Consider the following 7,154-nt stretch of genomic DNA (forward strand, 5'->3'; position numbering starts at 1 on the left):
AGTAAGAGTCGGCGTCCGGATAGTGTGTTACGCGGCGTCTACCACTTTAAGTGACTGCCGAAGCGTCTACTATTTGGGGTGATCGCCCAAAGACTACATTTCTTCATGGGGACCACCGCTCTTGTCTATGACAGTGTGAGCTGGCGTCCGGATAGTGTGTTACGCGGCGTCTACCACTTTAAGTGACTGCCGAAGCGTCTACTATTTGGGGTGACTGCCACAGCACTACATTTCTTCATGGGGACCACCGCTCTTGTCCAATCGACAGTATGAGACGGCGTCGGCTTCATTCTTTATAACGACTGCCGCTCTTGTCCAATCGACAGTGTGAGCAGGCGTCGTCGTTTTCACAACGAACGCCGCTCTTATCCAATCGACAGTATGAGACGGCGTCGGCTTCATTCTTTATAACGACTGCCGCTCTTGTCCAATCGACAATGTGAGCGGGCGTCGTCGTTTCACAACGAACGCCGCTCTTATCCAATCGACAGATGAGACGGCGTCGGCTTCATTCTTTATAACGATCGCCGCTCTTGTCCAATCGACACAGGAGCGGCGTCGTCGTTTTCACAACGAACGCCGCTCTTATCCAATCGACAGTATGAGACGGCGTCGGCTTCATGATGGCGCCTAGCCTGAAAAATGAACATTTCGATGAAAGACTTGGTTCCTTTTACATTTGATATTAACATGCGTCGGGGTGCCCACAGCTGTTTTGGGCACCTCCGGCGCTAAACAAGGTCTATTAGTTTCCTAATGCCTTATTAGAGGTGCTCCGCCTCTGTCAGCCGTCGGTTGCATCCATAAGGTCGCCCTTTGGTTGTGAGGACGAGCTTTTCCCACTCTCCGACTGCTTCGCCACTTTGAGGGATTGCATGTTGCATCCTCTGGCAGATATCTGGATGTTGACCACCTCGTCCTTCTCGTCCTTGGAGACGAGTTTATGTGCTTCCCCCCGGTCCGAGACATACATTAGTGTCGGGGCCGGATGGACATCACTGCGTCGGCATCGCTCAGAGTAACTCGGCCTATTAGGGCGTTGTAGGCGGACGAGCCGTTGATGACGACGAACTCGGCTAAGACATTTTTGGCCGCATTCCCTCGCCGAACATCACCGGAGCCCGATTGAACCGAGGGTACCGGGCGACCGGAGAAGTCCGTATAGTGGATGGGTGCAGGGGCTCAAATCCTTGAGTCTAAGGCCGAGGCTGTTAAAGCACTCCCTAAACATAATGTTTGTGTAGGCGCCTGTGTCAATCAGACACCTCTTCATCGGTGATTGGCTACGTCCAAGTTGACTACGAGTGGGTCGGCGTGAGGGGCGATGACTCCTTCGTAGTCCTTCCTCCAATAGTCATATCGGGAATGCTTTGGAGGCGGGGGTCGCCGTGTGTTGGGCACAAAGTTGATGGCCCGATACGGCTCGTTCGGGTGCCTTTTGTGCCCATGAGCCGACCCACCGTTCTCGTTACCTCCGATGACTACGTGGATAACTCCTATCCGTTGAAAAACGGATTTCTTATCCGAACCGCCGGCGTCGCCTCTTCGGCCTTTGGCCACATACTTGTCGAGGCACCCCTTTCGGATTAGCTCTTCAATGGCATTCTTCAGTGCCGGCGATTGTCGATGAGGTGGCGGCGCAACCGTGGTACTCGCAGATCGGTTCGCGTCTCCGTCTCCTTTTGGCTTGGGAGGCCGCTCCCACTTCCGCCCTCGCTTCGCTCGGGCGAAACCCGGCGGCCGATGCGACCAGAGGGGTTTTGTCATGGTAATGCCTTTGGTAAAATAGCCCCGAATTCCCCGGCGCCCGTCGAGTCCTCGCTTCTTGGCGATCTATCGGGCCGTGACCTGTTTTTGTCACGGCGTTTCTCATCAGACCGCGACCTGTTAGTGTCGCGGCGTCCCTCATCCGGACTGTCATCCCGATGGCTTTTCTTCTTTGAGGGATCGGCCTCGTTGGGGCCTACCCAGGTCTTGTGGTAATCTTCCACCTTGATGGCCTGATCGGCCATCTTCCTTGCGGCGTCCAGGCCCAGGCCCCCGTGCTTGATGAGCTCGTCTTTCAAGCTTCCCTTCGGGAGGCCTTTCATTAGTGCGAACGCCGCTAGTTCGGGGTTGATCTCCCGAATCTGTTGAACCTTGCCGTCGAACCTTTTCACGTAGGCTCGTAGAGACTCGCCCTCCTCCTGTTTGATAGTTAGGAGGTCCGATGTCTCCACGGCCCTCCTTTTGTTACAAGAGTACTTGGGCAAGAAAGCGTCCTTTTAGGTCGGCGAAACAAGATATCGAGCCGCCGGGAGCCCCTTGTACCAACTCCGAGCCAATCCATGTAGGGTCGTTGGGAAGACCCGGCACTGCACCTCGTCGGGCTGCTCCCATACCGACATGTGAGACTCAAAGGCCTCGGCGTGGTCGGTTGGGTCACTATCTCCTTTGTATGTGAGCGTTGGTAACTTCAGCTTGGGTGGCACGGCGGTCTCTAGAACATAATCACTGAGAGGCTGCTTGACTATGTGTCGGATGACACGCGGCGACCGACTCCTCGTGTTCCCCGGTCCGCTTCTCTCCTCGTAGCGGGAAGGACTCCTCCTTTGACTCGGGCTTCTTCTCCGGCTCTCTCCCGAGTCGGGCTTCAAGCCGTGTTCCCCCGGGTGTGCCTCGTCGGTTTTGCGGCGGCGATGTCCTCTCCCGAGTGCGAGAAGGACTTACGTTTACCACGACCACTTTGGGCTCCTCCGGTGTCTTGGTAGGGTCTGCTTCTCCCGGTGCTCGTTCGGGTTTCTTGGAGTCACGTTAAGGCTCGGTCTCTGGGGACGGCTTCCGCCGCTCGTGTCGGCGTGCCTATGTGAGTTGGTGTACTCCCAATTAGGTCCAGGAGTGTCCTCGGTTTTCTACGTCAACCACCTGTCCCATGATGGTGACCTGGTTGGCGGGCGGCGGCGTGTCCTGTATTATCGGCATTCGAATTCGGTTGGACTACTACGCCGGTGGAGGGTTGTACTACTCCAGAATGGTGAAATGTATCATCTTGGTAGAATGTGGCTTCGTCGGTTGCGACTATCTCTTGTTGTTTCGACATCTTAGCTTTTTGGGTGGGTTTTTGTGTTTTTGTTTTTGTTGTTTGGGAATGAATGTGACTAGCTTCTAGTGTCCTCTTCCCCACGACGCGCCAATTGTTCCTGGTGTAATTCCGGAGCGGATGTTTGATACCACTCGTAGCTAGTAGAATGATGTCCTTCTTTGGAATCCTTCCTGCGGTCTCCTGAAACGATGAACAAACCGAGGGCTCGGCTTTGGCCGAGCGTACTCACTCCGACGCTCAAGTCAGTAAACTTAGAGAGGTAAGTTGTTGTTACTTGGCTAAGAGTGTATTGTAGAGAGATAAGGAAGATATTACCAGATGAATAGTGGTTATTAGGTCAATTTGTGGATCCTTTCCTCAATGAAGGTTGAGGAGTATTTATAGGCATTCACCTTTTGTCACGTAGTGGCCAGGTGGCCACGTGACAAAAGGTGAAAAGACCGTTGTACCCTCGGCCGATGGACTGTGGCGAGCTCGCCGAGGGTCTTGGATATGAGTACGCGGATTGGGTCTCGGGCGGCTAGTTGTCCGGCGGGACCCGGTGACAAAGATGGGATGCATCGGCTAGACTGTCTAAGTCGTTGACTTTGCTGTGGATACCCTTGACCTTGCTCAATATTGTTGACTTGGTCAGCGGTGCAGAATATGCCCCATCAACAGTCATGTTGATGCCAAAGTTGACTAAGCAGTTAGTCGGAGTCATTGACTAATAATTAGTCAAACGCGATGTTGAGATAATTATTTAATCCAGATTAAATAATATTGGCTAAGGCGAATTAAACAGTTAATTCGTAAATTAAATATAAACGATTATATTTAATTAATGTATATTGAATTAATTATACAATATCGTCTTTGTCGGACATGTATTAATATTTCAACTAATCCGTGTTATTAGTTGATGCTTTAATAACCGATAACCGATGACGATTTATAATAAAACCGTGTCATATACATTTAGCGAATTTCGGGTCGAACCACGAGTTAAAAATAAGAGAAAGTGGAAAGCCCACTCTCCCCTATTGAGGCTCACGGCCGAACCCAAGCAACAAAAGGAGAGCTTTCTCTCCTTTTGCCCTAATCATTCATTTGTGCAAAATAATTAGGGTTTTGAGAACATTACCTCTCAAAAAATTCAGATCTCACATCTAAGAAAAACTCACACAACAATTCTCTCAATATTGCAAGGCAATTAGAGAATACATTTCTAGCACAAGGGCATAGTCTCAGACGGTCTTGGGTGTATCGATTAGGAGGAAATCTACTTTGATTTCTGTTCTTAGGCCGCATCTCAAAGGACCCGAGGTTATTTCTTTACCTTTATCGTTTCTATTGCATTTTCGTTTTATGACAATAATTACATATAAAATTTGCGTTATAGTCCTAATTTTTAAGGGTATTATACGGATATTACCCCACAAATTTTAGACCGACTAAGGTGAGGAATACCTATTCTATTTGCATGACCAAATGATAGAAAATATGATGTAAACATGCAGTGGTTGAATTTTATTTACATGGGTCAGTGCTACTTTTGACATGCCACACAAAACAAAGCATAATAACGTATTTACAATTTGACCGTATCCCACAAGTTTGCTATTTTCTCAAGTAGACTTACTGTTAATGAAGACATCTATTATATTGACAATCCTACTTTTTGTATGTTTATTTGATAATGCTAAGCTCGTGCAAAACAATAAAACTACCACATTAACAAACAAGACTTCATTATTTGAATTAATCGTACACAAATATCCTAATCAAAGGTTCTACGGGCTCTATGGTTAGGTTTGTGGGTTGAAAATTAGGTACTCATAACATTAAAATACCTGAAGGTATCTCTCGCTTTTGTGCTCCCCCAGTCATATGGACCAGACGAGTTGCCAAAACGCGACGTCATGAGGTGGAAAATATGTGTAAGGCCTAGTCGGTAGAATGGCCCTTCTAAGTATACAACATACTTTACCGAGGGTAAATTAGGGTAGCTTAAGATGACATAATACTGGCTTACGGAGAGCCTATGCCTTTTTTGTCTCAATCAATATACAAAATATCTATATAATATAATAAAACAACAACCACAAGATGTTTTTTTTCCCTCCAAACTTCACTTTCACATTAAACATAGTGTTTACGATCCCTTGAAAATAGGCCCACTAATTAAATAGCTCAATACATGAGATTTCTTTTATATGCTAACATGAGATTTACAATACACAAAATCTCACTTTAGATGGACACTACCCGTCTAAAGTTGTAGACGAGTCAAATATGTCACCACTTTCATAATAACACAAACAACAAGTGTGATGGTGGGGTTGTCTTATTATAAAAGTGGTGACATATTTGACCCGTCTACATCTTTAGACGGATATACCCGTTTACAATGAGACTAATTGTTTATAGAAACCTTACTATTTAAATAGCCCAAGGCAGATACTTTCGTCTTAAATACTAATATGTTTCATTACAATTTAAATTCAATACTAATATGTTTGATTTTTTTACCGAACTAAACGATGTTTTGTTGCCGATATTAGCTTATCATGTTATTATAACATTTCCCCTTTTCTTATACGTGTAAATTGAATTATCTAACAACTAACAAATTGGATTTGAGAAGCATTGGATAAATGTCTTTAGAGACGGTCTCACAATAAATTTATTACTATATTATTTTATAATTTATAATACAAAACAGTACCACAGACAACAAAATAGGTGAAAACACGGCTAAAAATAAAATGAGTACATTTATTATAACAATAGAAACAAAGTTAAAGAGTCATTTTGTGTCATGATTACAATATAATAAAGGTCATGAAAACGCATAAATGGGTATAGATTAGTGTTATATATATCAACAACTTATTTAGAGACAATCTCAGATTTCTCAAATTTTTTTGTTAGTTAATGACAATTTATATGGATAAAATTTGATTATGACATTGTTTAAACAAGAATAAGAGGTCTACATTAGAGAGTTTTGATTAGAGAGTTTTGATTAGATGGTATTTAGCAGTAGAGAACATGAATAAGGGGTCTACAGTCTAGATTGTAAGGGTCTAATTCTCAATCACAAATTATAAGACTATATAAGTCATCATTATATGGTAAAAATTTAGTTTTTTATATTAAAAAGTTCCCACTATTTTGTTATTAAAAATGACTAATTTTTAAATACAATTGTTTTTACACAAAATGGTCACTATTTCTTATAATTGGTCACTTTATTAATCTTATCATACGAAGGTCACACACAATAACTATACAATTTGAATTCGAACCACAGGCAACACTTTATGTATTTTTTTTGATTTAATAAATAGTAAATACTTCTTTTAAGAAATAGTAACTCACCGTTCGCACATAAACGCGTGAAAGAAATGGTTTTAAACCGAGTTGCACGTTAGTTATTTCTATTAGTAGTATGGTTAATTAGGGAATTTTCAATGTATGTGAATGTTCGGTTACTCTTTGAAAAACGTATGAGTTGTGAATTATGTAAAGATTAAGTTGGTTGGTTATCTCACGTTTTCAATTTATAAACTTTGGAACTTTTTCTAACAGATGGTAAACGAGGCATTCAAAGTGACTACGAATTTACTTATTTGGCTAAATCCACATAAATAGGATTATACATCCAGTTGTAACATAAGTATGGTACAACCAAGTATAAGAATTCGAGCTTATGTGTATTCTTTCTGAGCTAATTTAAAGTTCATGTTTTTAATGTGTAAATGGATGAACTCAATACTTTCTAATAAAGCTCATATTCTTTAACATAAAGCTCGGATACTTTATCACAAAGCTCAAATTCTACACCGCACAACATATACAACTGGTTGTATAGTCCATGAATTGCTAAATCCGGGTCGAGATATGTCGATTTGTTTTTTTTTTGTTGAGCTATGTCGAATTCATATCACCTACATGTGATAATTCGGTTTTAGTAATAATGATTAGGTTATTAAGATATATATTTATTCATGCTTCTAAGTTATGATCAATGATTTGATGTTAAAGTCTTTACAGATGCTTATGAATATTTTACTCATATTTAGATATT

This window comes from Silene latifolia, chromosome Y (genome assembly GCF_048544455.1).
Source record: "Silene latifolia isolate original U9 population chromosome Y, ASM4854445v1, whole genome shotgun sequence".
Lineage (NCBI taxonomy): Eukaryota > Viridiplantae > Streptophyta > Magnoliopsida > Caryophyllales > Caryophyllaceae > Silene > Silene latifolia.